This window comes from Mus musculus, chromosome 17 (assembly GCF_000001635.26).
Source record: "Mus musculus strain C57BL/6J chromosome 17, GRCm38.p6 C57BL/6J".
Taxonomy (NCBI): domain Eukaryota; kingdom Metazoa; phylum Chordata; class Mammalia; order Rodentia; family Muridae; genus Mus; species Mus musculus.
In genome coordinates, this window is record NC_000083.6 from 87,448,216 (window position 1) to 87,461,550 (window position 13,335).

Sequence of the window (13,335 nt, forward strand, 5' to 3'; positions counted from 1 at the left end):
ACCAAACCAAACCAAACCTCAGATTTCTGTTTCTATTATCCTTGCCAATGTGGTGCCCTGATAATACTGAAAGGGAGGAGAGCTAATTAACCTTACCCCACAAATGAGATAAATATCATTATTTGGGAATATTACTTTAAAATGGGCACCTCCAGCCAAGAATCTGACGCCACCGTTCCGTTCCAGTGCACTACATTCTGGTAAATTCAAAGTTTTTCCAAGATATACCTCAGAAATTTGTCTGTGACTCCTCCTCAGATCTTCAGATGGAAGACCTACTAATTTTTTTTTTTGTCTTTCCGCTGACTCAGTAAAAATATTCTCTCCTTACACAGTACCCCATTAGCATGCGGTGATTTTACATATGAAATTTTTAATGGTGGGAAATTGAATGACAAAATGAATAATCACCTCTTCAAGGGAAGGAATTTTTAAGAGGATTGGTGCAGAATGTATGATAAGTACGCACTGACTCGTGCCTAGAGAGACGCGGTAGTGCTTGCTAACAAGTATATAGAAATATATTTTTTTTTTAAATAGAGAATATAGGAAAGCTCTTCCAGGTTTCGTAGGTTGGGTTTTGGTAACGCCTTTCTTGCATAATCTTCCTTGTTGACCTCTTAAGAAGACAAAGAAAAGTCAAGGGTTACATTTAAAGCCATTGCGGTTTATGTGTATTTGAGACTGTTCCAAGTCAATTTATTTATAGAGCACTTGTCTTCCGAAATATGACAGAGATCTCCGCCTAACCCTGGCAGTTGTCAGTGAAACGCAAAGTCAGCGAAGACTGTGTATCAGAGCCTTGGAAATATCTTTTTTTTTCTTCTGTCTGGTTCCCACGGTGAGATCTTAGAGTTCTCTACCTTTGTCCATCTTGGGGGAAAGAAAAAAAACAAGCAAGTTCTTCCCCATCGCTGCTTCTTCCTCATTTTCTGAATTGAGATAATACCGCCTTATCTCTGGATAGCTTCCTTTCCGGAGCTTCTCTCTCTTTTACCCAGTTTTGCTAGTTAGCAGTGAAACAAGCAAACAGAACATCACATAACACCATTCTTGAATATAGTCTATGGGTTTCTGAACAAATTGAAAAAATTAAGTCCTACTTTTTCCAGGGCATTGATCCTATGCAATGAGTCAATTTCTCTTCTATGATCTAGAATGGAATTGGGGAGGTAGGACGGAAGCCATCTTCTTCCACGGTTCAGACTCGTCGCCCTGGCTGAGAAGGTTACGCTGTTTTTCCTTTAATGAGGCAAAGCAGGACTAAGATGAGGCGACAGTTAGCTTTCCATCACTGTGACGAAACACCTCGATTCAAGAAAGCACCATGGCAGCTGCAGCTGGGGCTGACACTCACTTGTCTCTGTCACTTCCAGGCCTGTGTGGAGGAAAGCATCCTGGAAACGTCAGGGGAAAGAGCAAAGCTCTTAGAGAACTTAATGTTATAACCAAGCCTCTCCCCACCTCCCCAACTCATTAATCCATGAGGCCACGGAGGAATCAATCTATTCATGAAGTCAGAGCCATCGTGATCCAATCACCTCCAAAGGTCCCACACTGAAGAGTGTAGCCTTGAATACCATGCCTGCCACACATGAGCTGTTATAGAATACTTAGGAGTCAATCCAGGGCTGGAGAGATGGCTCAACAATCACGAGCTCTATCTAGCTCTTCTTTCAGAGGACTAGAGTTTAGTTCTCAGCACCCACGTTGGGCAGCTGTATGCAACTCCAACTACAGAGAAGCCAATGTCCTCTTCTGGCCTCTGCAAGCACAGATACTCATATGTGTGCAAGAGTACACACACACACATGCACACGCACAGGCACTCGCACACATGCACAGGCACGCGTGTTGATACAGCAGATAGGTCAGATTAAGTAAATTACAAGGAATGCAAGTTCATCTCTCAGTTCCAGACCTGGGAGTCCAAGAACACGGTTCTAGCACTTGGTGTGGTATATGAACCTTCTGGCGTCGTCATCACATGGTGGAGGGCTTCACCGGGTGATGCAGACCCAACACACTAGTTTGTATCTTCTTATACAGCCACTAAAGGCATCCTGACCTGATCTAACACTACTTCCTGAAGACCTGCCTCCAATTTCCAGTAACATGGATTTGGGGGTTAAGTGTCCACATGTAAGTGTTTAGAGGGCACATCCAAATCATAGCACATGGGGATGTGGGTAGAGGTGGGAGGGGGAAAGGGGTGGTTTCAGCCCTGTGAGAAAGGACAAAGGGATGGGAGGTGTGGTCATTACCTCCGCTAGCATCCATTATCTTCAGAGCAAATGTGCATCCCTTGGAAAGTAGACTGAGGAAAGAACAGAGAATTCTCCAACCCTGGGGCAACAGAGTAGCCTTGAAGGTGTGTGTGCTGGCGTTTGAGCTAAGTAAGAAAGTGCCCCTCAGCCCTGTGGGAGGGGGTGTCTAGAGGAGGACCACAGAGGGACCTTCACGAGGTAGGCGCTACCTAGAAATCCCGAAAACACTGTTGTCCTGCTCCTGGTGGCCCTAAAACAACGATATCCCAAATCGGAGCCAAACCTTCCAGTCTGGCCTGTCTTTTCCAGTTTCCCTAAAAAGAGCCCCTTTCTCTGTCACTCTCCTTTAAGCATCCATGTGCGGAGGCCTCTGTCGTGTGCTTGTCTTTGCTGATGTTGCTCACTGTGTTCTTTCTACTGAGTACTGGCTCACACTTAGCCTGAGGCTTACACGCACACGCACGCACACACCTACAATGTCTTCCTAATTCCACCAGCCCTGCCTTACGAGCCTGAAGAGAAATAATCATTTTCTTCAAATATCTTTTAAATGTAGATGAAAGAGAGATGAAGAGGGGATTTGAAGAGGGTGGAGGGGCATGGGGACAGAGAGAAGAAAACATAGAAGGTAATGGGACTCATGTGGGAGTTACTGGGAGGGGACAGTGGAGGAGGGTGTCTAAGATAAGGCATAAAGTCCCGTGTATGAAAATGCCAAAATGAAACCTATCACTTCCGGTAAGACCACAATGCCTATGACCCCAGTATTAGGAGGCAGAGACAAACAGACCCTGAGCATACACTGGTCAGCCCACCTAACTGAAGCGTGAGCTTCAAGTGCAGGGAGAGACCCTGCTTCAAAGAAACCAGGCAGAGTAACAGGGCGGGACACCCTACATCCTCCTCTGGTTTCCAGAGTGACAGGGACACACAGACACACAGACACACAGACACAGAGAGGAATGCACGCACACAGAAGACACCACTTTGTATGCTAACCAACAAAGTAGTTTCAAAGAAAATAAGTTTGCTAGATACAGTTATGTAAACCTCTCTCTCTCCCCCTCCCCCTCCCCCTCCCCCTCCCCCTCCCCCCCCCCCCCCTCTCTCTCCAGGGTCTCACTTCGTAGCTCTGGCTCTCCTGGAACTTGCTATTTAGACTAGGCTGGCCTCAGACTTACAGAGATCCACCTGCCTCAGAAGTGCTGGAAGTCCTGGAATCAAAGGCATGCACCACCGCAACCCACCTTTCCTACGGTTTTTGTTGTTGGTTTCGGTTGGCTTGGTTTGGGTTGGGTTTTATCATTGTGTGATATTATGTTTGTTTGCTTGTTTTATTGTTTTTTCGAGACAGGTTTTCTCTGTGTGGTCCTGGCTGTCCTGGAACTCACTCTGGAGACCAGGCTGGCCTCGAACTCAGAAATCCGCCTGCCTCTGCCTCCCAAGTGCTGGGACTAAAGGCGTACGCCACCACTGCCTGGCTAATATTATGTTATTTTTAAATTGGGATTTTAATTGTTTTTGTCTCTAGTCTTACTTAGAGAATATATTATCATCATGAAATTAAGAATTAAAGCAGCTAGCCACCAGGTAATTAAGCTTAAACAAAGTGTGCTTTCCCTCTCTGAACAACTGTCTGTACAGGAGTGATCGTGTTATGTCACTGCAGCAAATAAGTGCACGGAGACACACCTGCCTGCAAACGTCCCTCAGACCTTTACCTCATTGTCTTTGTACTGGCTTGGGTTTTTTTGTGTTTGGTTTGGTTTGGTTTAGCTTTTCATTGGTTCTTTGCGAACCAATCATGATTTCCCATCATGGACCCCAATCCCACTCCTTTCTCTCCCCTGGACTCCCACTCCACCCTTGCATCCTCCCCTTAAGAGAGAAAGGGAATCTTGTTGTGGAAGCTGTAGTGTTTGACAGTGTATCCCACAGACTAACCCTCTGTCCACATTTCTTTGTAATGAGTTCTTGCCCTGATTCCAGGCCTCTGGTTTCTGCTACTCTACCAATACTGGATCCTCACAGGGACTCCTCTTGGATACCCAGTTGTTGCCCTGTGTCATGGAGATCCTGCAGCTTTGGTTCTGTAGGACCACCAGCTAGTCCATGGGGTAGATGTTGGGGCAGCCCGATTGAAAGCCCTGGATCTGGGCCTGAGAGCCGTCAGAGCTGTCAGGTCCCCGGCTCTCCTGCTTTCACTCCCTCAAGACCAGCTCACCAGCAAGGCCAGCGTCAGAGCCAGCTCTACCCTGCTGTCCAGGCGAGGTGCAGGGCCTGGTTGTAGCCAGTGAGGGACATTGCCTGCTCTCATGACCCCAGGGCCAGCTTTCCTGCCTACCATAGATGGTGAGGGATGAGGGAGGAGAAGAGGTTGTCTCTCTCTTTCATCATAGGCACCTCCCAGCAGACAAGGGCAAAGCTGGCTCTGGGCTCTCATGCCCTCAGGGCCTGCTCATCTGCAACCCTCATCCAGGGAAAGCTCTACTGCTGCCCAGGCAAGGGGCAGACCATCTCAGGCTACATCCTTGTCTGGACCCAATGGCACCAGTCTGGTGGTTGTCTAGGGTCCCTCCTTTTCCCACTCATTGACTGGCCCAAGAGGGTTGTCACTCCTGCCTAGGACCAGCAGTGCCAGGCAGGGTCCTTCTAGTCTCTGGCTTGCTCCCTGGTGCGCCTGGGCCTGTGTGGTGCTGGTCTGGTGGCTATCTCAGGCTCATTTTTTTTTCCTTCAGGGAATGTTAGGTTACTGATCCTTCAGAAGTCCCTAGGTCAGGACACTGGGTGTAGACATGGCATCTCTCCCCTCTGCCATCTACTGACACATGCATGAGCTGCAGCAGTCATACGTGCAACACCTCTATGGACAGGTTCGCTTGGTGTCTTTGATGCTTTATAGACTGGTGGGTAAATCTTGGGATGTCTGTCCTCAAGACATGAAGGTTGACATCTGGAGACTGCTCTCTTCTTTCTCCCTCCCACTGATTATCCGGTCGCTCTTTCTAGGCTCCCCTTGTGGGACTAGAGGGGGTCACTGCATGGTTTGAGAAGCTAATAAACGTTCTAACTGAACTGCCTTACATGGAGGAAACGCTAGTTTGGACTGCAGGTTTTCTTCCATGCTCACTTGACCGCATTGCTTTTGGAACTGTGGTGAAGCACTATGTCATGACCTTGAGAGCTCAAGGCAAAGGACATCCGTGTCACATCATGCTGACACAGAGAAGAGGGGGCTGGGTCACAATGTCCCCTCTCTGAATTGTTCCTGAAAGTGTCTTTATAGTTTCTATTTTCTCCCCCTAAGGATTCAACAAGGGTTTTATTTTACAAAAGTGTGTCTCTTTAGACTGTTTGGTTTCTTTCTTACTTTGCTTGTTTGTTTGTTTGTTTCAGACAGGGTCTAACTATGTAGTCTTAGCTAGACTGGAACGCACACTGTAGAACAAGCTGGCCTCAAATTCATAGAAACTCATCTACCTCTGCCTCTTGAATGCTGGACTAAATATTTGCCCTTTTTATCTTAATTCTCTTAGGCCAACGTACTAGTCAGGGTTCTCTAGAGTCACAGAACGTATGGGGTGTCTTTAAATATTAAGGGAAATTATTGGAATGGCTCACAGTCTGCAGTTCAACTAGCCCAACAATGGGAAGCTGTGAATGGGAAGCCCAAAAGTCTAGTAATTGCTCAGACCCAGGAGGCTGGTTGTCTCAGCTGGTCTTCTGTATAAGCTGGAACCCTGAAGAAGTTCCAACAGATGTGCTGGCAAGTAAGTGCGAGCAGGAGAAGAGTGCCCTTTCCTTCTTCCATTGTCCTTAAATTGGCCTCCAGCAGAAGGCGTGGCCCAGATTAGAGGTGTGCACCACTATGCCTGCACTTGGAACTTGCTCTGTTCCAGGCTGGCCTTGAAGAGATCTGCCTGCCTCTACCTCCTGGGATTAAAGCCTGCACCACCTTGCCTGGGCCTAAGCTTTTTATAGCCACTATGCCTCAAGATCCAGGTCAAAAGCCTGTGTCTTCCGGCCTCAGGATCTGGATCACAGGTGTGCCCTTCACTTCTGGATTGTAGTTCATTCCAGATGTCATCAAGCTGACAGCCAGAAATAGCCACCATACTCAACGTTCTCACCGTTTTTGTGTTTTCTAATTATGATATTGCTACTTCTGACTCCATGCACACCAGGCACGTTACCAACTAAGCCACACCCCCTAGTCCCCAGCCATGATATTTCTGCAAAACTCAATACAATTTACCTGTAAAATGTCTATATTCTAGGTGTGTTCATTTCCTTAGAACGTCATTGAATTATATTCCTGATAACCTAGAATATAGTTCTAAAGACTTGACAAGATTCAAGCTGAAGGCTCTGGAGAAAACACTTCACGTGCCTTATTTGTATAGTCCACAATATATAATGTAGGGAGCATCGGAAAGCATTGCCTCCCCTAGTGATGATGGTAAATTTGATCACTTAAGATAGCGGATCACTAGATATACTTTCCACTTTTAATTAATAAGCAGTTTGTGGGGCAACACTCTGTCCCTGTATAGACATCTTTTTAATCTTCACCTACTGACTCTATCGTCTATTAACGACTCCTGCTTATGCCAATGATAATACTGTGGGTTAGAAAATTAAGGTTTTGTATTATAGAACCACTCTGTATGTATCACCTAGAATTCTTGTAAAGAAACACTTTCCTTAGCCCTCTGTTCTTTCATGAACATTATTACTGAATGATGCAGCTTTGGGCCCCTTCCCCATCCCCTGTCAGTATCATAGCTTTTGATGCGCAGGTCACCAGGTCTGGCCAGTGTGAGCAGTTTGAATTGGCTCCTATGTAGGTCTTTTGGCCATGGCTCTATCAATCTTGGGGTTCTCTTTTGCTTTCTGGTACAAAATGTTCCAAGTGCATCCTGTATTCTCTCTGGCCACTCCTAGAGCATCCAACTTTTTCCCAGGATCCTCAGGGACTTCATATGCATCTTCTTTTCCTCTTTAAACACATCGAGGGTCATCAATAGGTTAGACGACCAGCAGGTCTTCCACCTGCTCCTCAGTGCTTGGCTGTCTTTCTGTTGCTCCTCACAAATGTAGCCTTTATGCTGGTGCCTTGGTCTCTAGGCACTCTGTGTGACCCTGCGGAGTTCTTTCAGTCTTTCCCCCACGCTGCCTCATTTGAGGGACCCCTGAGCCCATCTGGAAAACAGTCTCAGAAAGCCCATGGGAAGCCGGTGGGAGAAGCCTTATCGGGGCAGGACTTGCAGGAGGGATAGCTTGGCCTCCATGAGTGGGTGCATCAGAACTTCATCTGCAGATGCCTCATCTTCTCACAGCTCACGCCTGGCTGCTCTGTGCTCCTTCTGCCAGAAAGAGGAGACTGCAGAAGAAGCAGGGGCTATGTTTTACTTTGGAGTTCAAGAAATCTTTTTTGTTTTTTTAAAGAAGAAAATAAAATACAAGTGGACGTTCCTATCCTAAATGTAAATGCAAAAATCCATAAATATGAAACTAGACTATAATCCAACGTAGCATGCATGATTTAGGAATCTATAGTGTAAAAATTGTGTGTGTGTATGTGTGTGTGTGTGTGTGTGTGTGTGTTAGTAATCTAAAAACTTTGAAGGGCAAGATTTAAATTCAAGGGGGTTTTGTTGTTTGTTCTTTGTTTGTCTGGGGTTGTTTTGTTTTGTTTAGGTGTGTAGGGTGTGGTTGTGGGAAAAAGGGCCCAGTAGCTAAGAGCACTTGCTACTTTTGCAAAGGACCCAGGTTCAGTTCCTAATGTTCACATGGCAGCTCACAACTGTCTTTAACTCCCTTCCCTGGAGAGCCAAGATCTTCTTCTGGCCTCTGTGTGCCCTGTATGCCCATAGTGTACTTACATGTAGGTAAAACACTTACAGGCATTAAATTAAATAGAAAATTCATTGTTTTTAGAATACAGAGACAGATAATGAAGAGAAAAAATCTCTTGTCAAGTAGAAAATAGAAATTAGTTCTAAGAAAACTTAAGTTTATGCAATGTTTGCAGATCCCACTAAAATAAGCTATTGTGTATTGTTATATTTATATATGTATAAATAAGGTGTCAGCAATTAGAAAACCTGAGAAATGTTATATATGCCATATGCTAAATGTAGGAATGGACACCTACAAGATATAAAAATAACCAGAACCTTCCATCCAGACAGCGGTAAAGCCGCTTATTAAAGATTCTGAATAAAAGCCAGGGAAAGTAGCAACACCTAAAATCTTAGCATTAGTTGGGCAGAGGCAGGAGAATCAATACTTCAAGGCTAGCCCTTCAAGGCTAGCCTGGTCTATAGACTGAATTTGAGTCCAGCCAGGAACGCTGTCTCAAAAAGGAAAGAATGAAAACCTTAAGGATACAATTTCCAAATGAGCTGTAAATGGTCTCTAGGGAGATTCCTTGAGCTGTCGTTTTCTTGAATAAAACATGACTTACCCAAGAGGGTTAAGTAGCCCGTGTATAGGGATTGAAGGTTGCTCTGTTCTCCCAGCATGCATGTAATGGGTCTGGTGTGATGCCCCGCCATGAGATCAGAAGTAAGTATCCTGAAACATCTTGGAAGAAAGAGAATTACTTTTCACGGAAGAGAGAAACCATCAATTTGAATTTCTTGGGGGTTTAAGAGGGAAGGAGGAGTGTGGGACCTGAAGAGAAGATGCCAATCTTCTGAAGAGCATGCCAGGCTGTCTCCAGGTCTCCCTCGCCCTCTGCCTCACGGGGCCAGCCCAGCCCCCTTAAGGCCTTGGCTTGACTTGCTTTCTTGTGCTAGTCTAGGCTAACTCATTCCTGAGGCACAACAAATTCAGAAGTACATACTTAAACTATGTGTCTTTTACTACAGAATTCTTGAAGCAGCTTAAAACCCCAATGACAATAAATGTCAAAGGAGTTTGGGCTGTGGCTCAATTTAATTTGGACACCTAGACCTTTTGTTACATATTGCTTTATAGTTCTCTGAACTAGCTGGGGGTGGTTGCACAGGCTGGCAATCTCAGTTCCCAGGAGGCTGAGAGAGGGTGATAGCCTGAAGTTTGAGGCCAGCCTAGTCTACATGGCCAGTTCTAGGTTAGCCAGGGCTATATAAGGAGATCATTTGAAGAAAAAAAACTAATTTGAAAAATAAAAGTGATTTTAAAAACTGAAGGTTGTTACATTGTAGACTGGACACAATGTTGCCATTAGCCGCACGACTCTTTTCTTCTGAGACTGACATTTGGTGATGACTCCCAGCTGCTAGGATTTTACATGGCTCATTCTGGAGACCATGGTGCAATAAAATAACCACACAAAGGAACTTTCCTAGAGAGGTAGGAAGATCTCTTCAGACATTAGCATTTCTAGCCCTTCACACAACAGCTTTACTATATTAAAGAATACTAACTGGCCTTGAGGGAGTGGAAATAAATGGCCTTCCAGGGACCTTCCCAGCCCAGACACCAAGTCCCCTTGGAGTGTTTACTGTTGTGCACTGCAACCTTTGGGGGACCTGCAGGGCAATGCCTCTCCCTGCAAGGGTCTGCTCTGTGTAATTTTCTAAATTGACAATGCAGTCTTTTTCTCTCAACCCCCACCTCTGAGGGCAGCATATTGGTAGTTCAGCAGTATGCAATGAGCTAAAACGCCTGTCGGTCTGTCACTGTGCCACAAAAGCAAAGGTCAGGGACGAGTCCCCGCCATGACCCGCAGCAGCTCTCAAACCTTTCTCAGCAGTCTGTTGTGGAGAGCAGACACTTTAATATTTCTAAAGGGAACCAGAATTATCATTCCAGTGATAGACTGCCATACAAACAGACATTCTCTTATGAGTCACCGACGTGCAGGTCTTAAGAGGTTATGCATTCTGTCTCGGTGTTTATTAAAGAGAGTGAAGACGGATAGATCAGAGAACAAATCCAACATTGCACATCAGAGATGCCAAGCACAACAGTATGAACTTCCAATATTAATATACAGGCCCCATAACCCACAGGGCAAGCCCATGTTTTATTCAAAAAAGCAACAAATCAAGCCATCTCTCTATAGAAAGCCATTTACAGCTCACTGGAAATTGGATTCATAATCTTTAATAAAGGCTGTTTATACCCATGATGAAGGAGTTGTGAATAAATAAAACTGAAAGCAATGATATATTAGCCCCTCAGCCTTTGTGTGTTTACTACACTGTAATCATTCAGACCCACGGAAGTCAGATTTGTTTTGCCAGTTTCCTAAATTCAAACCAAGTGAGCTCTTGGCTCTTACACAAAACCAATTCATACTATCAAGTGACAGCAAAAAAAAAAAAAAAATATTATACTGCTGCTCCCTACATATGCTCCGATCCTCTTAAAATGGCAATGAAACAAGCTGACCCCGGGGAACATGTCATACCCAACCAAGATGCCAAAAAGGAAGCCCAGGGCCTGCTTAGAGCATAAAGAGCCAGGCTAGCATTTTATGGAAAAATCTGGATGACAAAGCCTTTTCCTCTTAGCAATCACAGCTCATTAACATCATGGAATCAGTGGCTGGAAGCGGGTGGAGGGCTTGCTGTCTCTACCTGGCACTATCAGCTGCAGACCAGCGAGGAGACTGTTTAACCAAGTCCCCAGAACAACAGGATTTGCCTTGGCAGCAGCCCCATTTGGGTTGAATCTCCCTGCTTCCTGCTACAGACCTTCTGATCCACTCTCAGTTCCTGGGATGGCAGCTTCCCCAGGAAATACAAAATACCTTCCTCTTGAAAGCTGCATAACCTCAAATCTTCCTCAGGGCTAGGACTTCCAAGACACCCGGTCCTGCCGTCCAGCTGACTAAATGACTTGATGGTATTTTTCTTCTCTAGAGTCTTTGCTGTTTGGAACACTATCTGCGGCCATGTGGAACAGACTCGAGACTTGACTTTATATCTGCTTTCTATCTGCCAGGCACTGTCCTCCGTTCCACTCTGCCTTGTTCTTGGTTGAGAGGACTGGAGGGAAGTGAGAAGCGCGCTGAGTCCTGGGGGGGGCGGGGCGGGATGTGGGAGGAAAGGCAAACAGTGGGTGTGAACCGCCCAGAGCTGCCCAGGACCAAGAAAGGAGCATTCTCTCTGTCTCAGTCACCGGACAGATATTTCCCGAGCTGGCACTCTGTGCACAGCACAGTACGCAGCTGAGCATGACTTTCAAGGACTTAGAGTTAGGGCTACCGAGGCTTTCAGCTTTTCGCCTGGTTGAGTGGGCAGGGACAGAGAAACAGACCTCAGAGGCAGGCAGCCCAAGCTGGTGTGAATACCTCGGCAACACATAAATAGCTGCGGCCTCTGAGTGGCTTCTCTGAGGTTCGATTTCCTCATCTACAGTGAAGGATAATAATGTTTACCTTGGAGTGTTAGTAGGAGAATGAGAGAGTTTGTGCATGTGGCTTGGTACCAAGCCACCCTCTCTCCACCATCCTGACCTCACTGTCCCAGACCTTATCCAGGACAGGACATTTGTCATCCATCCAGTATTCTCCTTTCTCCAGGTCATCCTAGTTCCGTGTCATCGTTGTGAGGCCCAAGAGAGCAGGGGATATAGCTTGCTGACTTGCCAGCTCCGTATTTCCCTGTGGGGAGCAGTGGCTCTCCCTCTGGCTCCTGAGCCATTCTGAAATGGAAGAGACACATGGCTCTTCACTCTTTCCGGAGCTCTCTCTGTTGCGTTCTCTGCTGTGTTCGGGCTTGCAGCCAGAAAAAAAGCCCACATTTCCCTTCTTGGTATTTCTTATACCCCCACACTCCTCAGCCCTATGGAGGGGAAGAAATCAAGGCTGTGATAGCATCACGCCTCAGTAGCCCCAGCAGCCATCCGCAGTCCCTTATGAGGAAGGGGACAGGACATCAGCCAGCAGTTTCCAGTTACTCTGCAGCATTCCCTTCCTCTGGCATTAAACCAATGCAGTGTTCTGAAATTTATGGCATTTCTCAAGTACCACGCAGACGCATTTACAGAACTCAGCTCGCCTGGTCCTCTAAATCCAGACACAGGCTGGATTCCTATTAGCTCCAGCTTACAAGTGCAGAAACTGGAATTCAGGAGGTTAAGGGGAATCAGGAAGGCACTTAGGCTGGCACTCAAGGACCCCTGGCTGTCCTGTTCACAAGTCCCACCCCCTGGGCTTCAGCCTTCCTCCTCTCTAGCAGGGAGGGAGGGAGGGAGGTCAGGGCTTTGCATTCAGTCTTCGGTTCGTTCCTTTCTGTTTTCTGCCTTCACATTACTTCAGCCTAATGAACCAATATCACATTCGCATTTCTCACTCTGCAGACATCTCCTTGAGACCGGTTCCCTGCAAATCCAGAGTTACAGAATTGCGCTGACAGATTAACAGCCTGGCTTGGGGGTGAGTTTAAAATAGAATCCGAGATGATCTAAATCAAGAATCCTTAAGCAGAAGTTCAAGACAGGAGACTTCGGAGGAGACTGCTGAGCCCTGAATTACATGTACATATAATTATATGCATGTGTATATGCCTCTTCCTAAGACAAGGGTCCAGAACCTCCACCACGTTCTCAAAGAGGTTTTGAACCCCAAAGGATGAAGAACTGGACATGGTCTAGCTAAACCCAGAGCCCATGTTACCAGGTTTGCCCCTGGCTGTCCTGTGAAGCAGCACAATTTGTGGTAGAGACATCCCAGAGCTAAATACCAGAAGCTGAAGCTGAGCTCTGGATCTGGCAAATGTTTTAAAGACTCATGAATTATTAAAATGGCTAATTAAGTCAGCCCTCACCCGCCCGCCCGAGAGTATCTGCTTTCCCCTCACCGCTGAGCTCACAGCTGAAACTTCAATCCATCCCATGCTGCAGGGCAAGGTCACTTGGCTCCTTCCTTGCCGGCCTAAGGAGAACTAGGAGCAGACTGCTGCGTCTGCACATGCCTGCTGGCCTCAGTGTACGAACCTGGAGGTTCCGACCCATTGGCCTCAGTGTATGAACCTGGAGGTTCCGATCCATTTTCTCTTCTCTGCCCACTAAAATGCAGGCAGTTCTCCAGGGAGCTCATTGCTACACTAAACCCACACCGTTTCTTCTG

General features: G+C 46.4%; 1 long non-coding RNA gene and 1 other non-coding gene across 3 annotated transcripts; both read right to left on the bottom strand.

The window, feature by feature from the left end:
- Positions 1–5,007: 5,007 nt before the first annotated feature.
- On the bottom strand, positions 5,008–5,141 carry Gm26005. Its single transcript, XR_003952445.1, has one exon. It is a non-coding gene; the product is annotated as a small nucleolar RNA SNORA17 (small nucleolar RNA).
- Positions 5,142–6,761: 1,620 nt separating this feature from the next.
- On the bottom strand, positions 6,762–12,144 carry Gm30794 (predicted gene, 30794). Of its 2 annotated transcripts, none has more exons than NR_168623.1 (3): positions 11,644–12,144; positions 8,737–8,855; positions 6,762–7,650 (listed from the first exon to the last, which is right to left on the bottom strand). It is a non-coding gene; the product is annotated as a predicted gene, 30794 (long non-coding RNA). The 2 variants fall into 2 exon arrangements; NR_168624.1 differs by lacking the exon at positions 11,644–12,144 and adding an exon at positions 10,958–11,263.
- Between the last annotated feature and the right edge of the window lie 1,191 nt (positions 12,145–13,335).